The following is a 23,769-nucleotide window of genomic DNA, read 5'->3' on the forward strand; positions in this document are numbered from 1 at the left end:
TCAAGGACCATAGGCAATTTGGTTCCTCTCAATTCAAGAGTAAAGATAGAGGAAAGAAGGATGCTAAGGATGGCGGTCAGTATACTGTTCCCTTCGAACCAAAATGCTTTGGATGTCAAGGTTTTGGACATATGAAACAATAATTTCCAACTTATCTCAAGACTATTGAGAAAAGCAAGGCCTTTGTTGCTACCTTGGGTGACACTGATCCAAATGATGAGTCAAAAGACAATGATGATGAGGGAATCTTGAATGCCTTCACTGCTATAGTAAATCCTACTGAGGGGATTTTTGAGAAGATGGATGAGAAGGATGACATCCATACAGCCTATGCAAAGTTGTACAACATCTCCAAAAAGCATGAGAAATTGTACAGGCTAACCACCAAGAAGCTAAGTGAAGTGGAACTTGATCGAGAAGAGCTCTCTACAAAGGTTGATAAAGCCAATCAAACCATTGAAGCACTGTGGTTTAAGAAAAACTTTTTGGCTGAAAGGACCAAAAAGTTTGAAAAGGAGTTGTTCCAGGTTAGAGTTTGATTGGAGAGGACTTCTACTGCAAAACTTGATGAGATGCTTAACTTTCAAAAATTTGCTTTTGATATATCCAGTTTAAGGTATGATTTCTCTTCTCCTAATATTGCTTCTTCTAATACTACTGTGTTTGTTTCACCTACTAATAATGTGATTCCTAGAACAATGATGTTAAAACTATTTTAGCTAGTGAGAACATAGACAATGGTAAATCTATCTTAGAAGCACCTCCTAAAATTGAAAATAAAGAGACTAAAAACCCTACGACTAAGAAGGGCAATAACCAAAAGTCTAAACAAAAGAAGCAGCATCTCTATTATCACTGTGGAGCTACTGGACATACTCGACCTAATTGCTACAAGTGGTTAGCCACTCAACATAGCAATAGTATGATCTCATCTGGAAACTAGAATTAGTTTCTGTCCTCTTTTGCTCCTCTTGGAGATCTTCTTAAGGCCCTCATATTTCTTTCGAACTTGAATGGTTTCAATTCTTCCCCTTCAACTCCAGTTTAAGGGTTCGCACAAAGTAAAGATTCTTCTAAGGTATGGAAGGAAAAAGGCTCAAAGTAATCCAGTCACTTTTTCTCTTTCCCTCTCTTTTTGTTTATGCATTACTTGTATGTTTTGCTTTCTTGTTTTTGAGTCAGTTTAATTTTATACTATGCTTTGTGTTAACATGTTTTTGTTTGTTTGCTTTTAGTTTTGCTTTATTTTGTTTTAATAAAATAAAAAAAAATTGAAAAATCAGAAATATACAAAAACAGTGTGTGTTTTGTTTACATTGGTACTTGTGTATCTTGGATGGCCATTGAAACAAAGTTTTCTAAACTTTATATCTTTTGTAGCTTGGATGAGCATCTCTATGCACAACTAAGCAAGTGAGATTTGTGACTCGTGTTTGTGATGAGTAAGATTAAGTAATCTCTTGTACTTAACACTCATATCACTCTTTTTGACGGGAATGACTAAAAAAATCCTAAGAAAAAGGCATAAATAACCATTTCACCACTAAAGCACGCCAATCATGGATATGATCGGTATGCTTCGGTATAGCAAAATTATGATGTTTAAAGCTTAACATAATTGAGTATTTCTTCTCTCTCTCTCTCTCTCTCTCTCTCTCTCTATATATATATATATATATATATATATATATATATATATATATATATATGCCTATGCATGATATGCTCAAAAGAAAAATATGTCAAGAAAAATATGTCAAGAAAAACAAGAGCAAAAAGAATGAAAATGCTTTTAAATATGGTTGCAAGCGTGTTTCTAGGAGATGTGAGAGTTATAGGATGTACTTCGAAGGTGATAGTCTCCATCAAATAGTTATGATTGTGTGTGCGTTAAATTGATTTCTTATATCTTAAGTCATCATAACATGAGACACTTATGTAATCTTGCGATGTTTTCACACGCAACATGCAAAAACTCTTTGCTACTTATGAAACATGTGCAGGTACAATGAGATTTGGCCATCACAAGGAATACGTGTGTTAATGCATGCTCACTAAACTGTCTTGACTTGTTTTTGAAATATAAAATTGGTTAAACTTGTTTAGTGTGTGTGTGTGTGTGTGTGTGTTTGGATCTTAAATTCTTTACATTCTTCTTGTTGAGGGTGTTTTTGAGAGCTTAACATGTTGATTAAATCTTTGGTTGAGTAGCTTGCTTAGTTGCATTCATTTGTGTGTTTTTCTCCTCTTTGAAAAATATGCTTTTATCAAACTAGGCAACTTCTTGACACCTCTCGATAGCTAGCTATCCATTAAGGCCTTTGGACTTCTTTTTCTCGACATATTTTATCGCATCTTCGGTCCATTGAGCTATTTAGAATTTGTCTCAATAGCTTCTTGACAGATTCTCGATCCATCGAGAAAGTTTCTATCTGGCTGATAGCTTCTTGCCAGCTGTTCGATCCATCGAGGTACATTCGTCTTCGGCAGATTCTCGATAGCACCTCAACAGATTTATTTGTCGAGAATTAGTGTTTGACAGATTCTCGATAAATCTCGATCCATTGAGACGCGTTTTATTTAAATAGATCTAACGCGATTTCAAATCTCATTTCTCTCATTCTCTCTCGACAATTTTTGTCTTTTCACCTCCCAAACTCTGTCTTTTCTCTCTAAACCTCAAACCCTCTTATATTTCGGCCTAATCCTTGCTCAAATCACTTGGTAACAATTCTCAAATCCTTCATTCTTCATGCATTTCATGCATTTAGACCTAGGTTTTGCATTTTCTTAAAATTTTTGGGGTTTTTGAAAATTGTTGAATATTTTGTGAAATTTCTAGATTGGGTTTTGCTTAAATGATGTTATATGCTCATGCATTGCATTACATTTGCATTTTCACAATATTTTCATACATTTAGATGTGTTTTACATGTTGGAACCTTGTGTGTTGTTGGGATTGGATTGAGTTGAGCCCATGACTTTTTATTGTTGCATGTCAGATGCTCATGATTGTTCATGCATATGTACCTTTTCTTTTCCACATTCTGGTACTCCTGTTGATGGTGTTTTTCAGTTTGTTTCTCTTTCTCTCTATCTCTCTCTTGAATAGTCTGCGCAATGGCACTAAAGCACAAATCTATTTTGTCTTAGAACCCTTTTCGTTCCATGGCATCATCTTCTGATTCCACTTCTCTCCATGTCAAGTTCCATGATGAGAAGGCCCATAAGGAATTCTGGAAGAACTCTCCAAACGTGGCATTCATTCGGAACGCCACGTTATCCTATCGAACTTTTCCGATACTGTTCTTCTGACTGTCATACATAGGCAGGGTTGGGAATCTCCATGTGAGATACCCGTGAGTTGTCTCTCCATGACATACAGGAGTTCTACTTCAATATGCATGGTTTCAATTCTTCAATACCTCAGTTTATTACTTTTGTTAAAGGTACTTATTTGGTAGTTACTCTGGAGCTTATCTTCAAAGTGGTACATGTTTTGAGGGAATCACATCCTGATTACCTCGGTTGTCCACGTCTGAGGACAGTGTTCAAAGACGAAATTATGTCTCTCTTTTGTGAGACACCTTTTTCATGGGGTGAGCGTCAAAACACCTCATGCTTGGGCTTTACAAAAGGTCCAAGGTTCCTGAATATGGTGATGACATTTGTTCTATATCCCTTATCTTACTATAATTCTATCATTAAGCCTAGTGGTTGCTTTTTTTTGTCCTTATTAAAGGATCTTTCCATTGACTTTCCTTTTCATTTCATTCTCTCCCTTATAGATGTCTATAAGGATATGGTGACCCATGATAAGCTTATTTTTCCTTCTACTATCACGAGGATCATTCGCCACTCCTCTGTCTCCTATCCTGAGTCTAATATTTTCCCCATCGTGCATGCCATTGACGCTGGCACTGTTCGACAAAGCGAGGCTCAGCTTCAACCGAAGCGGCCACAAATTGAGAAGACGACTCCTCCATCCACCTTCGCTCCTTCCTCCTTCGCGGGTGGTGTGATGCTTGTCGCAATCATCGTGTAGCTTCAGCGCATGGATGTTTGCATTGACACTCTAAGTGATGAGCTGTGTCAAGTGAACACTTGTGTGGGCCGTATCGCTTGATGACAGGCTCAGATGGGTGGCTTTGTTGCTTCTCTTTCTCCTTCTCCAGCGGCATCTGAGGATGAGGATGTTGATAATGGTGATGATGATGATGATGAGGATGAGGATGCTAGCTCTTCCGGTGATGAGGAGATGACTACTTCTTAGTGACTTGCCCTTTGTCATTCGTGACAAAAAAGGGGAGTAGTTTTGGGTATAAGATTAGTCATATACTTAGGGGAAGTGTTAGCATACGACCTTTTTATTAGGGGGAATGTGTTTTTTTTAGGGATGTAGTGAGTATTTTATGTGTGTGTATATATATATATATATATATATATATTTTTTTTTTAAATTTCTAGATACATTATGTTTTGTACATCGGTCTTGTGACCACTTTGCTGGGTAAATACATGTTTATATCACATACAAAATATACACAGCGGAAAATTAATGGATCTACTTCATTTGCAATTGATCTATGCAAATTTCAGAATTCAAGAAAAAGAGAGCGTACCTTGGTGTAGTGAAATTCAAAACCAATGATTAGAAGTATTTAGAAACACTTTTAATCTTCACTCCAATTCCACTTAATGCCCAAGAAGTGTGGTCTCTCAATCAGTTTCAAGGGAGAATAATAGAGTGGCTTACACTCACATACACACCATTTCACAATTATGTCTCTTATTTTAAAATTCTGCATGTTTCTCCCTTTGTGTCTAACTGATTATCTAATTGGGTTGGTTTTTTGGGCCGTTCCAATTGGGCTCTAGTATGTGGCTTTGAGTGGGACCAAAAGGAAACTAATAAGACACTAGCTCCAATGACCTTTGGATTTTTCTGTCAACTCTTGTTAAGTCCAAAGTTACCATTAATTATATTTAATACCACTATATAAATATAATTGCACTTTAAGTCTTATTAATAAATTATATTCCAAGACTTTATTGTACATACAACCCCTTCATAAAATATTCCTAATGATACAAAATCATGAATGTAGACTGTAACTTTAAAGATTACTATATCTTAGTCCTTGAGTATCCAATTTAATCTCTTATGTTATTCTTCATATATTTATGAAATTCAATTTCATAAATATATACTTTAGTAACTCCTTACTAAAGTGTTTAAGCCTAACACTTTGAATAACAAAACCCATTAAACTTATCTCAAGGGAATTTTTTATATCTCCGTTAAGAGATTATGAATTCTATCTTGAGAATATATGTTCCATTAACACTCAATGTGGCTACCCAGCATACTGAGATTTTGTTCGTGACTTTAGATCTCACTGCTGATATATCAAAGAAACCTATACATCATGATTAGGTCCATTATTCTCTCAAGATTAAGAGTTCATGTAAATAGAAGTCGTGAGATTTATTATTTATTTGACAATCATTAGGAGAATAATAAATTTCACAGCGGTCCAATTCAATATGTCTTAACTCTTAAAACATATCATTACATCAACTATAAGTCTCTACTTCCATGATCAAGACAAATCATTTTAGTTGATATGTTATAGTCTTTGCAGATGAAATGCCCAATTTCATCACCGACTACGAACTATAATTTTGAGTTTACAAAGAATTTGTGATCTATATCTTCAGTAACTAAATCACATACTATGCATCTCATGGACTATATGATAATGTCCAAATATTCATGTTACCATTATTTTAGATAATAATAAAACAACTTTATTAACCACAACATTAAATCATTCATAATGTCATACATGACATCATACAATAGGATTTAAGGGCACTAATCTAACAATCTCTCACTTGCCTTAAAGACTATTATGCACTAATCTAATTCCCATTTTCTCCAAATGTGACTCAAAAGTCATTTGGGACAACGCTTTGGTAAAGGGATCCATTAGATTACTTGCAGTATCAATCTTTGCTACTACTACATCTTCTCGAGCAACAATGTCTCGAATAATGTGATATTTTCTTTCAATGTGCTTTCCTTTCTTGTGATTCATTGGATTGACAACCACTCCACTATTGTCATAGAATAATGTGATAGGAACTTGCTTTATTCTCACAACACCAAGATCAGAAAGGAATTTCTTCAGCCAAATAGTTTCCTTTGCCGCTTCATAAGTAGCAATATATTCAGCTTCAATGGTGGAGCTGACAATACAAGATTTCTTAACACTCCTCCAACTTATAGCTCCACCTCCCAAGGTGAACACACAACCTAAAGTGGATTTTCTGAAATTAAGATCTGATTGAAAATCTGAATCTGTATAACCAGTAGGTATCAAATCCTCACAACAGTAAACAAGCATATAATTTCTCGTTCTCCTTAGATACTTGAGAATATGCTTTACAGCTTGCCAATGTTTAAGTCCTAGATTTGATTGATATTGGTTGACCATGCCAACTGAATAACAGATATCCGGCCTAGTATATAGCATATGCATACATGAAACTTCCCACTGCAGAAGCATAGAGAACTTGTCTCATCATATTTTCTTCCTCAAGAGTCTTAGGCCTTTGATCATAAGACAGAGGAACTCCATGTCTGAAAGGAAGTAATCCTTTCTTGGATTTTTACATGCTAAATTGTTCTAGAACTTTATTTATATATCCAGCTTGAGACAAATCTAATATCTTATTCTTGCGATCTCGCCAAAGCTAGATCCCTAGAATAAAGTTAGCTTCGCCCAAGTCTTTCATATCAAATTGGCTTGACAACCAAACTTTTACTGATGACATTACCCCTACATCATTTTCAATGAGTAGAATATCATTAACATAAAGCACTAGGAACATTACTACTTTATCTCAATGTCTTTTGTATACACATGGTTCATTAAGATTTTGTTCAAAACCAAATGACTTAATTGCTTAATCAAATCTAATGTTCCATGACCTAGATGCTTGCTTAAGGCCATAAATGGACCTTTTCAACTTGCATACCATATGCTCTTGGTTCTTTGGTATGAAACCTTCTGGTTGCATCATATAGATTTCTTCTTCAAGATTGTCATTAAGAAATGCAGTCTTAACATCCATTTGCCAAATCTCATAATCATAATGAGCAGCAATGGATAAGAGAATCCTGATAGATTTAAGCATGGCTACTGGCGAAAAAGTTTTTTCATAGTCAATACATTTTTTTTTTGTATACCCTTTCGCCACTAGTCTTACTTTAAAGGTTTCAACCTTTTCATCTATCCCTCTCTTCCTCTTGTAAACCCATTTGCAACCAACAGGTTTAATGCTGTTAGGCGCCTTTACAAGATCTCATACTTGATTAGAATACATAGAATCCAATTCAGATTTCATAGCTTGGACCCAATGATGTGCATCTATATCATTCATCCTTATAAGTGTAGGGATCCGATTCAACCTCTTTTAGGATAGCTTTTTAAGTTTCTCTCAAACCTATAAATCTTATAGGAGGTCGAACAATTCTCCCACTATGACAAGGCTCTTGTGTACTAGTTATCTCATGAGTAATATCTTGTGGTGTATCTAATACAGCCACATCATCCTTAGTTTCATCCATTGGTTATTCAATTACAGGTTCATCAATTTCGGTCAAGACAACTTTACTCCTAGGATTAAAATTATTCACATAATTATCCTACAAAAATTTGACATGTGTGCTAACAAACACTTTGTTATCTTTATGATTATAGATTAAATAACCCTTAGTTTCCTTTGGATATCCTAAAAACATGCATACTTCTATTTTTACTTCCAACTTATCAGACTTCCCTTTCAACACATGTGCTGAACATTCCTAAATGTGGAGATATTTCATACTAAGCTTGCGCCCACTCCACAATTCCTTAGGTGTATTGGGAACAAATTTTGATGGAACTAAATTTAAAATATGCATTGCAGTTTTTAGTGCATATCCCCAAAAGGAAATTGGTAAAGTTGAGTAACTCATCATGGACTTAACCATTTCTAAAAAAGTCTTATTCCTTCTTTCTACTATACCATATTGTTGGGAGTTCCAGGTGCAGTCAATTGGAATACAATCCCATTTTGAATTAAGTAGTCCTTGAAATCCCCAAGAAGGTAGTCACCACCTCGATCAGATCGAATGACCTTTATGCATTTATCCAATTGATTCTTAACTTCAGCCCTAAACTCTTTGAACATTTCAAACGCTTCAGACTTCCGTCTCATTAGGTACACATAACCATATCTTGAGTAATCATCCATAAAAGTGATGAAGCACTCATAACCTCCTTTTGCCTGGGTTGACATAGGACCACGCGCATCCGTATGAACTAATTCAAGCAACTCTTGGACTTTTCTACCTTTTGCATTAAAAGGTTGTTTGGTCATTTTACCCTCCAAACAAGATTCACAAACTGGAAATCCATCAAAGTCCAATGCCTCTAAGAGTCCTTCTTTGATCAATCTTTGAATTCTGCTTGAATTAATATGACATAAACACAAGTGCCAAAGATATGCTTTATTAATAGAAGGTACTTTCTCTTTAATGATTTTACATGAGAGTTATTATCGAATTCAAAATTGTATAATTCATGCTTATTAGGAGTTAAAATATAAAAACCATCAACAATATTGCCAGAACAGATAAACACTTTACCATTCTTTATTACAACATTGTCTTTCAAGATAACACAATATCCATATTTACCTAAATAAGTTGCAGAAATTAAATTCCTACGATCATTAGGTACATACAAACAGTCTTCTAATATTAAAACTCTAGATTCAAAACATAAATTAAATACTCCAATAGTTACAACTAAAATTTTGCTCCCATCAGCCAAGGTAAGAAACATTTTCCCTTCATTCAGTTTTCTAGTCTCTTAGAATCCTTATAAAGAATTGCAAATATGATTAGTACAACCTAAATCCACACACTAGGAATCTGTGGGATTCTGTACTAAACATGTTTCAAGAAGGAATTTACTTTTCATACCCTTATTCTTGGCAGCTCTGAATATTGGACAATTCATCTTCCAATGACCTTTCTCGCCATAATGGAAACACTTTCTATTGGCAAAGTCCTTCTTTCCCTTGTTGGCAACTCCTAAGGCAAGTTTTTTACCATCTTGCTTAGTAAAGTCCTTCTTCTTCTTCTTCTTACCTTGCCTTTCGACTTAAGTTTAGAAATAGAAGCTTTAGCCATTTTGGCATCAACAATGGATGTACTAAGAATGCCTTCCGCCGCCACTAACTTATTCATTAATTCAGACAATGAATAATTTTTTTTGTTCATATTATAATTATGTCTGAATTCCTTGATGATTCTGGTAGTGACTGGAGTATCATATCCAATTGGGATTCTCCATCAATATCGACATCTAAAACTTTCAGTGTATTTAGATTAGAGATCATCCTAAGACAATACTCCCTCACTGAAGTACCGTTAGCCATTTTGGTGTTATAAATTTGCCTCATAGTTTCTTGCCTTACAGAACGACCTTGCTCACCAAACATCTCTTTCAAACTTAGCATTATGTCTGAAGCTAGCTCTACATCCTGCATTTGATGTTGTAAAAAATTTGAGATAGATGCTAGGATGTAGCACTTGGTCATCTCATTAGATTTATGCCAACGATCATATTATTTTTTATTTCCTCAAGAGAAGCATCTAATGATGGAAAGTTAGGACAAGATTGACTAAGCACATACTTGTGCTCTTCAGCTGTAAAAACAATGTCCAAATTTATTTTGTAGTCAACATAGTTGGATCCAGTCAGTTTGTTTTGATTAAGAATAGCAACAAGTGGGCTAAATGATGCCATGATTAAATCTAAAAACAATAAACATGAATATAATAAGTAAACTGGACATTATCAATTTAGTATATAAACATATTGTATGGAATCTTAATAAAACCATAATATAAGATATGCAACTACAACCCAATCTCATGTCTATAATTCATTGGTAGCAAGTATATTATAAATACCATGATTGATTGAGAACTATTCTCATTATTAGTAGTATCATGATAACTCTTATCAAATACTAATAATATGCGGTATTACCTTTAGCCTCTAAGTAATAATGACATAACTCCTTTGGGAGGTTAAAATTACACTTAGTCTAGTGTACACCATTATCTAGATTCATGTGTAGTCACATTTTATCTCCCTTATAGTGTTTAAACTTGTAGTACCATGAAACAAAACACCTTCCTTTGGAATCGTGAGGCATATACGCCAAGACGAGGTGCTTACCCACACTACTATGAACTGATAATGGAGGTCGTGAGATCCAACCCTTATATCTCTCTTCCACTAGATATTTGAAAATAAAGGTTTTTAATTAGAAAAATGTGTAATCTCATTACACATAGCCTTGCACTTTTAAAAGTTTGAAAACACTTAAAAAAAATTCAAAATTCATAAATTTCGATTGGTCGAATGTATCCCTCGATCGATCAAAAAATTTAAGAAATTTGTACCAAACTTTCTGCCTGGCTCAATTAGTACTCGTTCGCTACTCGATCGATAGAAAAAGAATATTCTATTGATCGACTAGCAATCGAGAGTCAATCAAATTGAACAGAAGGTTCACTATTTCACTTGATCGATCAAAACTCGTGAAACTCGAATTTTCCAGAATTTTTTTAAAGCAGTTTTCAATGATTTTTCATGAACAAACAATTATCATATGAACATAATAAACAAAATTTGATATCAAAACTGAATTTCATTGATGCTATAGCCTTAAAGTTCATATTAACATACTTAACATCAAACTTAAACAATATCATAACATCAACATCAGTTTACAATAATTTCAATGACCATGTAGAAAATGAATTGCATAATCTTCTAACATCATGAAATTAGTATCTTTGATTCCAAAACTCATAAAACATGTTATACAAATTTGAAATTGAAAACCTGACTCTGATACCAATTGTTGGATAAATATATGTTTGTATCGCATACAAAACATATGCACCGAAAAATTAACGGATCTATTTCACATACAATTGATAACATGTATTATGCAAATGTCAAAATTCAAGAACAACAGCCTTGGTGTGTTAAAATTTGAAATTAATGATTAGAAGTACTTGGGAACACTTTATATCTTTATTTCAATTCCACTTAATGCCCAAGAAGTGTGGTCTCTCAATCAATTCTAAGGGAGAATAATAGAGTGGCTTACACTCATATACACACCATTTCACAATTATGTCTTTTTTTTTAAAATTCTGTATGTTTCTCTCTTTGTGTTTAACTGATTATTTAATTGGGCTGGCCTTTTGGGCTTTTCTAATTGGGCTCTAGTATGTAGCTTTGAGTGGGACTAAAAGGGAACACATAGACACTAGCTCCAATGGGCCTTGGGCTTTTCTGTCAACTCTTGACAAGTTCAAAATTACCATTAATTATATTTAATACCACTATATAAATATAATTGCACTCTAGGCCTTATTAATAAATTACATCCCAAGACTTTATTGTATATGCAACCCCTTCATAAAATATTTGTAGCAATACAAAACCATGAATGTAGACTGCCACTTTGAAGATTACTACATCTTAATCCTTGAGTACCCAATTTAATCCTTTAAGTTATTTATCATATTTTTATGAAATTAGATTTCATAAATATATACTTTAGTAACTCCTTACTAAAGTAGTTAGGCCTAACAATCTGAATAACCAAACCCATTAAACTTATCTCAAGTGAATATTTTATATCTCCATTAAGATATTATGAATTCCATCTTGAGAATATATATTCCATTAACACTAAATGCGGTTGCCCAACATACTGAGGTTTTGATCGTGACTTTAGATCTCACTCTTGATATATCAAAGCAACCTACACTTCATGATCATATCTATTATTCTCTCAGGATTAAGAGTTCATGTAAATAGAAGTCGTGAGATTTATTATTCTTTTGACAGTCATTAGAAGAATAATAAATCTCACAGCGGTCCAGTTCAAGATGTCTTAACTCATAAAACATATCAACACATCAACTAAAAGTCTCCACTTTCATGATCAAGACAAATCATCTTAGTTGATATGTTATAGTCTTTGCAAATGAAATGCCCAATTTCATCACCGTCAACAAACTATAATTTTGAGTTTACAAAGAACTTGTGATCTATATCTTCTGTGACTAAATCACATAAATTACATACTATGCATTTCATGGACTATATGATAATGTTCAAATATTCATGTTATCATTATTTTAGATAATAATAAAATAATTTTATTAACCACAACATTAAGTCATACATAATGTAATACATAGTATCATACAATAAGATTTAAGGGCACCAATCCTAACACACTTAGTGATAGCAAACATTGTATTTATCTTTAATATATATTTGATGATGTTGTTATCATGTTTCACCTATCTCTTCACGTGTTTTTCTTTTCTCTCTTTATACACATGTTTCTTATGTATGCAATCTTTTAATTTCTATTTCACACTAAGATGCCTTGATGAGTTTTGTTTAAAGTATTTTAGAAATACAGGTTGTCAAAATCTATTATGCCATGAATTCACTTCTTGCAAAGTTTTTCAAGAATTTTTTTGTTAGGATTAGATTTTATTGTATTCAAGAAGTGAGTATGAGTTGAGTGATTTGTGATTTCTCTCATATTTCATTTGTTTGTTATGGTTTTGTCACGGATTGCCAAAGGGGGAGATTGTTAGGACATATGTGGAATATGTTATGAACGCATGTCATTTAGAATTGACTAATCTTTTGACAAAACACACTTTACTTGTAATTGTGTATATCTAGGTTGGTTTAAGTCTTCAAATAATATTGTGTTCAAGTCAAGAGTTAAAACCATGCAAGTCTGTTCAAGAATCAATTGAAGAATTGCTGTATTTTAAAGTTTGATAGATAGCTCGATAGATTGTAGCTATTGAGGTTTAAAAGGAGATTTTGGCCCGAAGCTCGAATGCAACTCGATAGATAACCTATCTATTGAGATTTACGAAAATCAGATTTTTAGATATGTTTTTCACGTATATCTAAGCTATTTGTATAGAGTTTCTTTTCTTACAACCCTAGACATATATCTAAATGTGAAATTGTCACTACATTGCAATGAGAAATTGTCACTAGTTGAAGCCGTGCATTGAAATGAGAAATTGTCACTACATTGCAAGTCCAATTGTGTATTGTACAAGTGATAATTGAATTAGTCATTCGTTGGATATATTACAACTATGACCATAGCAGCCCTTCAAAAGTGATATTGTATAACTTTATAAAATTGTTTTTTTTTTTAAAGTGAGACATAATAATCGATATGATTCCCGTTTTGATAATTATGCATTCCTTTAAAAACTGAAGCCAAGGAAAACCACTTTGATGGAAGTCATGGAACCTTTTCCAAAATCTTTTATGAGACACATTCAAAAGTAACAAACAATTATTACATTCATAATTGCGTAATAGTTCTATAAGTCAGGACAAGTTATTGGCGGCCCTTGGTTTCACCCTAACTTTGCAACCTAGGAAAGAAATGAAATTTAGTCAAGTAACGACATAATGTACTATTGAAAACATTGAAAGGGCGTCTTTATGATTCAACACTCTTACCAGATTTTTTATTTTTTATTTTTTAATACAAGATAGAATTCTACTCCAGCCTAATCTAAATGTATGTGTGTGTGAAGCTCCCTCCTGGAAACTTAAATCCCGGCCCTTGTCCTCCACACCCCACAAGTTCTTATACTTGTAGAGTGATTATCGCACCAAGGATATGCGGTGGTCTTACCAGATATTTTTAAAGCAAAAGATAAAATGATATTTCCAAGAAGAAGCAGAAAGAGATTCGTGAAACGAATATGGATTAGTTTTGATGAAAAGACGACTTAATGGGGGTAGGTATAGAATATAGAAGTAGACTTCAATTCAAATGGAGGTATCAGGAAAGGAACACACATAACGAAATGAGATCCAATAGTGCTTCGGGTAGTTTCTTGATTTGAAAGGCAGATAGAACTCCCAAATGGAAACGAGACTTCGTATTTTGAAGACTATCAGAAAGTAGTAGCTTGAATGGTAGAAGCAAATTTACTTTTTGGTTTCTGAATCACTAAAATAATTGGTCTCTTTTGAATTCTTCTCATGCATGCCTTTGTATTTAGACTCGACAAATGCCAAATCTCTTTCATTCATTGCATTGGACTGTCGACTATAAATAAAGTAGTTCGCGCATGCTTCTTCTATACCTTTGGCTTAGATAATAAGTCAACCTTGCCTTAATACTAGCACCACCTCCATGCAAAGAGAGCACTAGAGAAGATACCATTTAAGGCCTCAAGTTGTCCAAGATAGAAAAGATGAATCTAGACCATCTAGTGTTATAAATGAAAGGATAATAATCCTTGGAATAATATTCTTTGTTTGTGTTTTATCTTTAGTAGTTGCTTGTAAACTTAATTTTTAGTCTTTGGGACCTTTGCCAAACTATAGAATTGGAACAATCCTTCAATAATATGATTGGCTTTAAATTTTTTGTTTCTGTTAAATTAAAATTGATTCTTATTCTTATTAAAATATAAAATTAATTCTTATAAACAACAAAATTTACTTCTTTTTTTAAGGTAACTTGTATATTTTTAACTTAAAAAAAAAGTATATATGGAAAAATTATATGATGCTCACTCGTACAAATATGTATTATTAAACTCTAAATCCTTTCACTTCAAGCAGTCATCTCGCAGTATTTAGCCACGTAACATGGAAACAATTGTTTCTTGGAGCCTATTGGACGTCTTTTTAGTACATTCTTGCATGGCAGCAGATGTGCACGGGCCAAACTAATGGGGCTGCGGCTTTTTTTAATTTTTTTACATATAATTGGCAGCAGCCTAGGGCCTACTTGATGGGTATCTCATGAGACTTATTCACACTGTTTATTTCTTATTTTGGGTAATATATTGTATATAATATTCTTTTATATTATTGTGGGAACCACTCAAAAAAAAATTAGCTTCAAATTGATTTGGAAATATCTTTCTTCATCAGTCCAACTTATTATACGGTGATTTAAAAGACTATTCATATGTAATTTTGATTATATAATTCTTTTAACAACTCATATGACTTGTTTAAATAACATATATAGATTTTCTTATAAATTGTCATATAGTTGGTTGAAAGAAATAACTCAAAACTAATTTGTAGTTAAAATTTGTTCAATTCATTCTTGTGTAAGAGGAATGCAACATACAATGATTGCATACAATATAACTTCTATTAGAATAATTCTAGAGACAACAAATCACACACTCAATCTCGCAAGTTGTTGAGCTCTGCGATTGTGTGTGGCCAATATTTTTTGTCTTGTATGACTCACTATTTTACGTTGCATACACAATATAATGCATAAATTAGCAAATTGTGAAATTTGATATATGAATAATGTTGTTCATAGGCGGATTGCTTTCATTAGTGTATACTAGGCCTTTGGCTTTTAGGCCCACTACTTTATTTTTTTGGTAGTGCGCACATACATGTGTTGTACTCACATGTTTTCATACCTTCCGTATAATTTAGGACTTGTTTAGTAGCGGTATTTAAGTATTATTATTCAGTTTTTAATGTTGTGAAAAAACGTGTTTTGAGTGTTATCAAAATATAGGTAAAAAATGTTATTGTTATTTAAATACTAAAAATTATTATTTAAATTAAAGAAATCCTTATTCTCATAACATACAATAATAATTTTAATAACCTTCACTAACAGATTATGGGTCCCATGCAATTATGGGAATTATACTTCATATCTCTTTGTCGTTGAGTGTAGGTGATATCTCCTATTCTCCTTTCATGAAAGGAGCCACTGATTGTGAGTCTTACAAGATTCATAGCATGTGAGAGGTTGGCTCCGTAGAACTGGGACATAGGAAAATTACTGCTGTAAATCCTTAGGGTCAAAGTGGTGGGGCTGCGTTCAGTCCAATCGGGTCCCAATGGAGCGTAGAGCGTGCTCATAAGATAACGTAGTGTTACTTATCTTGGTTGAGTTAAAAGGATAAAATCCGAAAAGACCAATGTGGATTCCGAAAATGAAATCCTCAAGTCCAGAGGGACTGAATGCAGCCTTATCATATGAAGTATAACGAGGGCCTTTGTCAGGGATTCAAGTTTATGTTACTATCTGGCCATTCAGCAAATGATCTTTACTTGTGAATATCTACGCAAAAAGTAAGGTTAAAACTAGACATAGACGTTTTGGACATAAGTTTGTGAAGTTTCTGTTTTCTGATGGGATTATTTCCTACATGTCAAAGAAAAGACTGGTAGACCCTTTGACATTGCGAGAAAAGGACATAAAAGCAAATACTATAAGCGATGCTTTATGTGCATGAGATGTATAGCTACACTTAGAAAAAATACTTCAAGAAGCCTCTATTTCTCTATTTGATTATATAATAAATAGCAATTCTAAGAGACTAAGTCCAAAGACATCGGTACCAATACACATCATTCCCACTAATCCAACTCCAAATATATTGTTCTATAAGCGATGGTTTATTTTAACGTTAAAATGTGAAAACCTAGTACGGCCTAATACCAATTTTAACCAATTAATCAAGATTAAGTCTAAGTAGTTAATTAGTCAATTTCAAGTACATCAATATTCATGGATAAACAATAAAGCAAGAAAATCTTGAACACACTCACACAAAGACAGTCACATGTTCATGGAGTGAAACCCAAACGAAAAAAAAAAAAAAACCTTGGGGCTAAGTCCAAATTATCAAATCTACTATGAAAGTTGTTTAGGTATAGTTTCCTGTACAAGTAATTAAACACCATACCTCCTCACTCTTGCTAACAATTGCAAATTCCTCCCTTGTTCCTTCATAGCTACATGAGGTCGGCAAGTTGATCCATCTACCGCAATATTGATCTCTTGGTCACTCCAAAGCTTTTTGAAGATTATGTAGGGTCTTTGTGGTTTCAACAACACTTAGAACACAATGAAGGTGATCTTTGTGCATGGAACTCTCAAACTCTAAAGAATAATTGATGTGAGAGGAGTTGAAAGACATAGATTGGCTCTCTTTGGGTACTTCTTGGTTTTGATGCGGTTGTCTTCCCTCTCTCAAAATTAGGGTTTTATACATGTAGTGTTTAGACTTGTGGTAGCTGCACAAACTATTGTGAAAGAAAATCTCAAAATTTCAATAATGTGGTCTTGGTTAATTGAGTGTCTAATGAAACTATAACGAGAGTTTTTGTTTGATCTTGCACAATTGAGCCTTGATCTCACTAGAACAAGATTTTCATTCTTGCATAGTGAACAAATGCTTCAACCTTTAGCCCCCATTACAACAAATTACATTACAATTGTAAACAAAAATACAAATAAATTTGTAATTGAATTAGGAAAACTCATAATCCCTAACAAAATGAATTAATTAAATATTTAATACTCTCTCCGTCTCAGTTTTTTTGTCCTCTATTCCATTTTTAAATATTTCAAAATATTGTCCTATTTCTAAAATTAGAAGTCATTAATTTACTAATGTTTCTATTATACCCCTACTTCATTTTCAATACCATTTGAAAAGAAAACCAACAAATATTTAAAAATCAATATTGATTAAAAAGATAGACTAGAATTTGTATTTGAAGTAATCCAAAATTGTTTAGAGCCAATACCTAATAGTTTTTGTATCGTGGTAGTTGTAGATTTTTCAAATTTGATTAAGAGGATAAGCAAAATGCTAATACTGTTAAAGAGCAGATTTTTATGACTGTAATTTCAGATTTAATATTTTTATTTTTTGATAAATTTATTCAAAAGGTAGTTTTGAAAACTTATACAATTTTTAAGGTAAACAAGACAATAAATGTTGTTCCTTTAAAAAGTTTGATTTTTGAAATAGGGCAAACAAATTGGGATGAAGGGAGTGTCATATAGATTTGTTTAGTTATACAAGCAAATGTGGGAATTTCAAATTTAGGTGTTGTAAGTGGGGAGATACTGATTTGTTAAAAATATGACCCCCAATTTAAAAGATTGAGAGATTTTGTATTAAATTAAAATTTACAATGTTATTAATTTTATGAGTAATGTTATAATTACAAACTATTTTATAACTTTTTTACAAATTGTTGTTAAGGTCAAGTATTATTGGTTCTCATCTCGACCCACCAATAACACGACTTTTTCACTTACTAATAATTACTAACTACATCAACAGTTTGTAAATTTATATTTGGTAATTAAGGCTCTACCAAAAAGTCCTAATATAGCAAAGATGGAATAAAGTATTTTAGGAAAGTTGAAGAATCTAACCCCTGTGTCCAATGATGTACGGGAAAGCATGATATGAAGTTACAAGGGGCAGCCTTAGCTTTGGTCCAGGGTTTCAAACGAACTCCCTGAGCTAATACACACACACACATAGTTTTTGACCCCTAAAATAAAATATTGAACACTCTGACCTTAAATCTTTTTTAAGTCCAACTAATATTTTCAAATATGATTAGCTTAACAATCTATTCTTGTAAATAAAGTTACAATTAATTTATATAGTTGACCGAATATGTGAGTATAGTTGCAGAATTTGAATTTGTTTTTAATTTCTTATTTGTTAAGTGGGGACTAGGGGCATGAGTCTGTCAGTAGTTAGCAAATGTTAACACTAAAAAATAATTAAATAATTAAACAAGAAGTGATTCTTAAAAATAATATAAAATTTTAGATAGGGAATGTGGGAAATGGGAGTGATTGAATGAAGACAAAAATTGTTAACACAACAAAAAATTTCTTAATACAGTTATAAAGACCAATATAGTTATCAAAGTTGAGTTGAATTATTAAATAAAAGAATTATACAGAGTAAAGACATAAACTAATTGATAAAAATATTTTAAGTAATAATAATTATAGTTCACTAAACAACAATAATAATTAATATCTTTATTTTATTTTATTTTATTTTTTAAGCTTTAATCTAAGTGTATGTGTGTGAAGTTCTCTCATAGAGACTTAAACCACAATTTTTGCCTCTCTACCCCACAAAAACGTGTACTTATGAAGTGACCATTACGCCAAAGGTATATGGTAGTATTGCATTTAGAAATAATATTATCTCTAAGATTTAATCTTAGCAACCATAATTAATATGTTCATTATATTTAGAAACAATATACCAAAAGAACTTATAGTATTTTTTATTTTCTTCTTAGTACTATGGAATAATTTGTAATAAGAAAATCATGTAGACTTCAAGATTCATCTACTACTCAAAATTTATCTTTTTACTAACCCCTAGAAAAAATTCCTGAGTAACTTGCGTACCATATATTTGAGTCTTGTCGCAGAAGTAAAGTACATTGTGTTGAATGAGACTTCTACACAAGAAGTTACATCTATTATGTATGAAGGTATTGCTATTATGGATCGTTTGATATCAACTACTGTCTTATTTTATCCTAATGAACAATATCAATTGTAAATAAAACACTCAAGTTAGAAGTGGCGGCAACAATTATTTTATAGACAAAGAAGTTCAAGAAGCTAGTGAGTAATTGAAGTTGAGGCATTCATGGTGAAGCCCAATTCAAGTTTTAGTATGAGTATATCACATGGAAAGAAATTTAATAAGAAGTCAAGATGTGGAGTGTTGTACTATCATTAGTTAAGGCCTGTGAAGTATAAGTGTAAGAAGTTAATAATTGGGTTAAAAGAGTTCAAAAAAAAAAAAAATTTGTGATAGTCAGATTGTCGAAAGTGCAACAATTGCTACGATAGATGGTGGAGATGAAAATATTCATATTGTAGGCAAAGGTGTCATCGATTAAAAGTTAAGTATATTAGATTCAACATTCTTTTTTCATACGTATTGGAATAAGGATTGATTTGAAAAAAATAAAATTTGTGATGAAGATTTTATTTTGTTAGTTAATGCATGCGTAGGGTAAAACTTAAGATGTTTAAAGGAATTTTGAAATTTTAGGGTAATGTGATACATATGCATGAACTAAACAAGAAAAATGGATTTACGGGGGCTTGGTTGAATTCCTTTATCTATATACATTCTGTGTACGTGCAAGTTAGATTTAAGCTTATATAGGGAATAAAATAAGTTGTCTAACAATACGTTTATATGAAAAAGCTTATGAGTGACAAAGGTACAAGTTTTGACATTACAAAGGTTAGAGAAGAAGAAAGTGATAGCAAAAATATAAAGTTCACACAAGATATATGTCAAAAAACCTAAGAAATGGATGAAAAACTATGGTTTGAGCAAGAATGGAACATTCTTGTTTTGCTCAGCTTTGTATTATGTGGAAAAAAAGGTAACTCTTGTACAATAGCGGTGTTCTTCCTTAGATGAGAGACCATATTTTCTACCTTCCTATCTTATCAACTTTCTACTCTCTTCACAAAAGATCTACTTGGGTTCTTACCTTAAAAGTCCAGCTGCATGTTCCTCTTATAGTCTAAGGAATATGGCTGAGTACAAAGATAGGTGTTAAGTCACAATTTTCTTGTTTTCGGACATTTTCACAGTTGTGGTACAATTTGGTGACTAGAGGAGAGAGAACGCGCCAACATGGCACTGTGGCATGCAGGTAGGTGACTTTGCCATTGCCTGGGAAACAATTTTTGAACAATGAGAGGGACATCAAAAGTACTATAAGTAATACACGTGTCTTTAAAGTGGTCTAACATGCATTTAACCAATAAGAGGTGTTCTTATAGGTGATGACCTTAGAAAGTCACTATCTCCCTTTTCGTGAGTGTTTGAGTACCATGTCACGTGCATATCTTACTTCATTCCCAAGGTTGTCATGTTTTTGGCACGAGCTATAAATAGGATTTTATAGCCAATGCTTCCTCCTCTTTTGCTCATAGCCACTCCATGTGTAGGGCCCAAATCCAACCACATAGAAATTCCCCCATGCCTTGGTTAGTGGAATGTACATTCCGTAAGATGAGCCCAAACATTCACGACCAGCTCAAAATTTGATTCTATGTGATCACAGTTTTGTTTGTCTATTTGATTCTCCCAAAAAAAAAAAAAAACTTTATGTTTTCTTTTTAATGATAAACAAGCTGAAACTTGACTTTCGAACTAGTTAAATGATTAAAACCAAACTTGAGCATATAGGAGAGCCAACTCAATCAGGCACACAACTTATATAATATGATCTATTAAGATTCATAGTGATCTATTTTTATATCCGTTGATCGGTTATCTAATGAAGATTGAATTTTTTTACATTTTTTAAATAGATTTTTATTTGTTTATATACATTTGAACGGCATAGATATGCGAAAAAGCACATCATATTTGAATAAAAGGAAAAGAATAATACTATATTTTCTATGTTATCCTTTCATTTCTTTAATCTATTGAATAATTTAAATTGTTCTAAAACCTTATCAATGCTTATAAAAACAAGTAATGCCTTATCCATCTTTATAAGTACTAGCAACCATATTTGTGCATAGTACCACAAGTAATGAAGATTCTCATGCCATGAGAAGAGCCACACAAATCAAGGTACAAGGTTATTAATGTTATTCTGTCATACTTTCTAGTTTCTCATTTTATATAAATATGCTCAAAATATTAGGTTACACAAACAAATATCTTTAAATAGTTGATTTTTGACATTTGTAAATCCAAAATAACGTAACAAGACCAACATATATTGTAATACTCGAAAAGAAAAAAAAAAAAGGAGGGGTATTTAAGTAAATTTGTTTATGAGGTCAGTTGTTATAATTAAAATTACTAAGGGGTTTTTAGAAAATAAGGTTAAAACCCTTGTTTATATAGTCTAATTTAAGTCAGAGTATACTGACAGATGTTTTGAGGGAGGAGACTAGCCAAAATATTCAAGTAGAGAAGGTTTGACTGCACAATTGAGGTAAGAGCCTAAGAATTTCTCTCTTGTTAAATCTAAGCTTATTTGGAATTAGAGTATATGTTTTTTTATGTGGATATTTTAACCGGTAGTGAAGCTATTTAATTATTTAAGAGTTTTATTGATGCAACGAAGAAAAATTTAAATTTATATTTCGGTAAGTTGGATGCTACTATCTACAGATTTTTCAGTACTTAGTATTTTTATATATACACACACGCTCCGTTGTGATAAGCATGGCTGAAAGTGGTAGATTTTAAGCGTGATGGGTCAACTTGCTGCACAGCTGGGTTGTTAAGAAACTGTGTTGAATTGATGGAATTAGGAAGAAAAACAAAACAAAAAAAGGCTAAGGAGCACAGGTTTTGAGGTTTGATCGGTTATAGAAAAATGAAAAAATATATATGAAGAAGAAGAAAGTTGCACTTAGTGCAGTACACGTCACTGCTGCTGATAGCCATAATGTATTTGATATGAACTTAGGATAGTCTGTAGAGAATGACTTATGTCAGGGTAGCAGCTTGCTCACTTTCGCTTTTGGCGTCTTCAACTGATTCATGCTAAAGGCAAAACAAATGAATCATGTTGTATATCAAAATTCTTGAGCAAAATTTATTGATGTCATAAATTCTACCAGTGTAGTATACGTCCTACATAGTAGTGCTACCTTATCTTTAAGGTATTGATGGTGGCAGCATATAAATATAAATATATATATATATATAATATTATGATTAGGTGAAATTTTTGTGTAGGAAAAGCAGACAATTATGAGATATTTGAATTATATGATGATTGAGTAAATGGTGCTTTAAAATTGTTAGGTGATATCTAAGGATTTTAGAGAAAGTGTTTGGGAGAAGTTCTTTGTGGTGAGCTAACTAAGGTAAGTAACCTTATCCTAATTGGGTTTTATTTTGCTTATATTAATGTATTTTTAACTACTAAAAATTTGTTTATAATTGTTACAATTTTATTTCTATTGTATCACTAATTTCAAGTAATGAATTTTCACAAATATATATGAGCATTGAATATAATTTTTATTTTATTTAATTGTTTTTTGGGCTATTTTGATTTAAGGTAAAGAATATAAAAATGTCACAAATATATTTAAATACTGAATATATGATTATATATATATATATATATACACACATATATATGTATGTATTTGAATGAGATTTATTTTTGGTTTGAACTATGATTTCATATATACATGATTATGAACAATCTGACTATGTATTGATTTTGATACCCAAACCAATGAGGGTTATTCATTGGTGCTCTGATACCCAGCTAATGAGGGTTATTCATTGGTACTTTGATACCCAAACCAATGGGGGTTATTTATTGGTACTCTGATACCTAGCCAATGGGGGTTATTCATTGGTACTCTGATGCCCAGTCACGGGGATATAGCGTGACCATAGTCATAAGATTATTAAGAAATATGAATTGCATTGAATATTTGAATTATTTTGAGTCCTTAAACTACATATATGATTATGGAAATGTTTGAGTATTAGAACTATTTTGAGACACAAACACTGCTTATGAGTTTTGGAACGTATTGTAAGTTATGGCTTCTGGATATATGAGAAACTGACTATTTTCTAAACTATCTATGATATATTTGTAAGAGTAAAGTATGTGATCTATGTGCAATCTATTATTTTAAGACTATGAAACTTCTTCAGTTAATTTGTGAACACATAGTATATTATAACTTTTGAAAACACATATTACATCTTATACGTTATTAATCTATTACTTGATAGAACTTCATAGGATTTTG

Source organism: Castanea sativa, chromosome 4 (genome assembly GCF_040712315.1).
Source record: "Castanea sativa cultivar Marrone di Chiusa Pesio chromosome 4, ASM4071231v1".
In the NCBI taxonomy this organism is placed as follows: domain Eukaryota; kingdom Viridiplantae; phylum Streptophyta; class Magnoliopsida; order Fagales; family Fagaceae; genus Castanea; species Castanea sativa.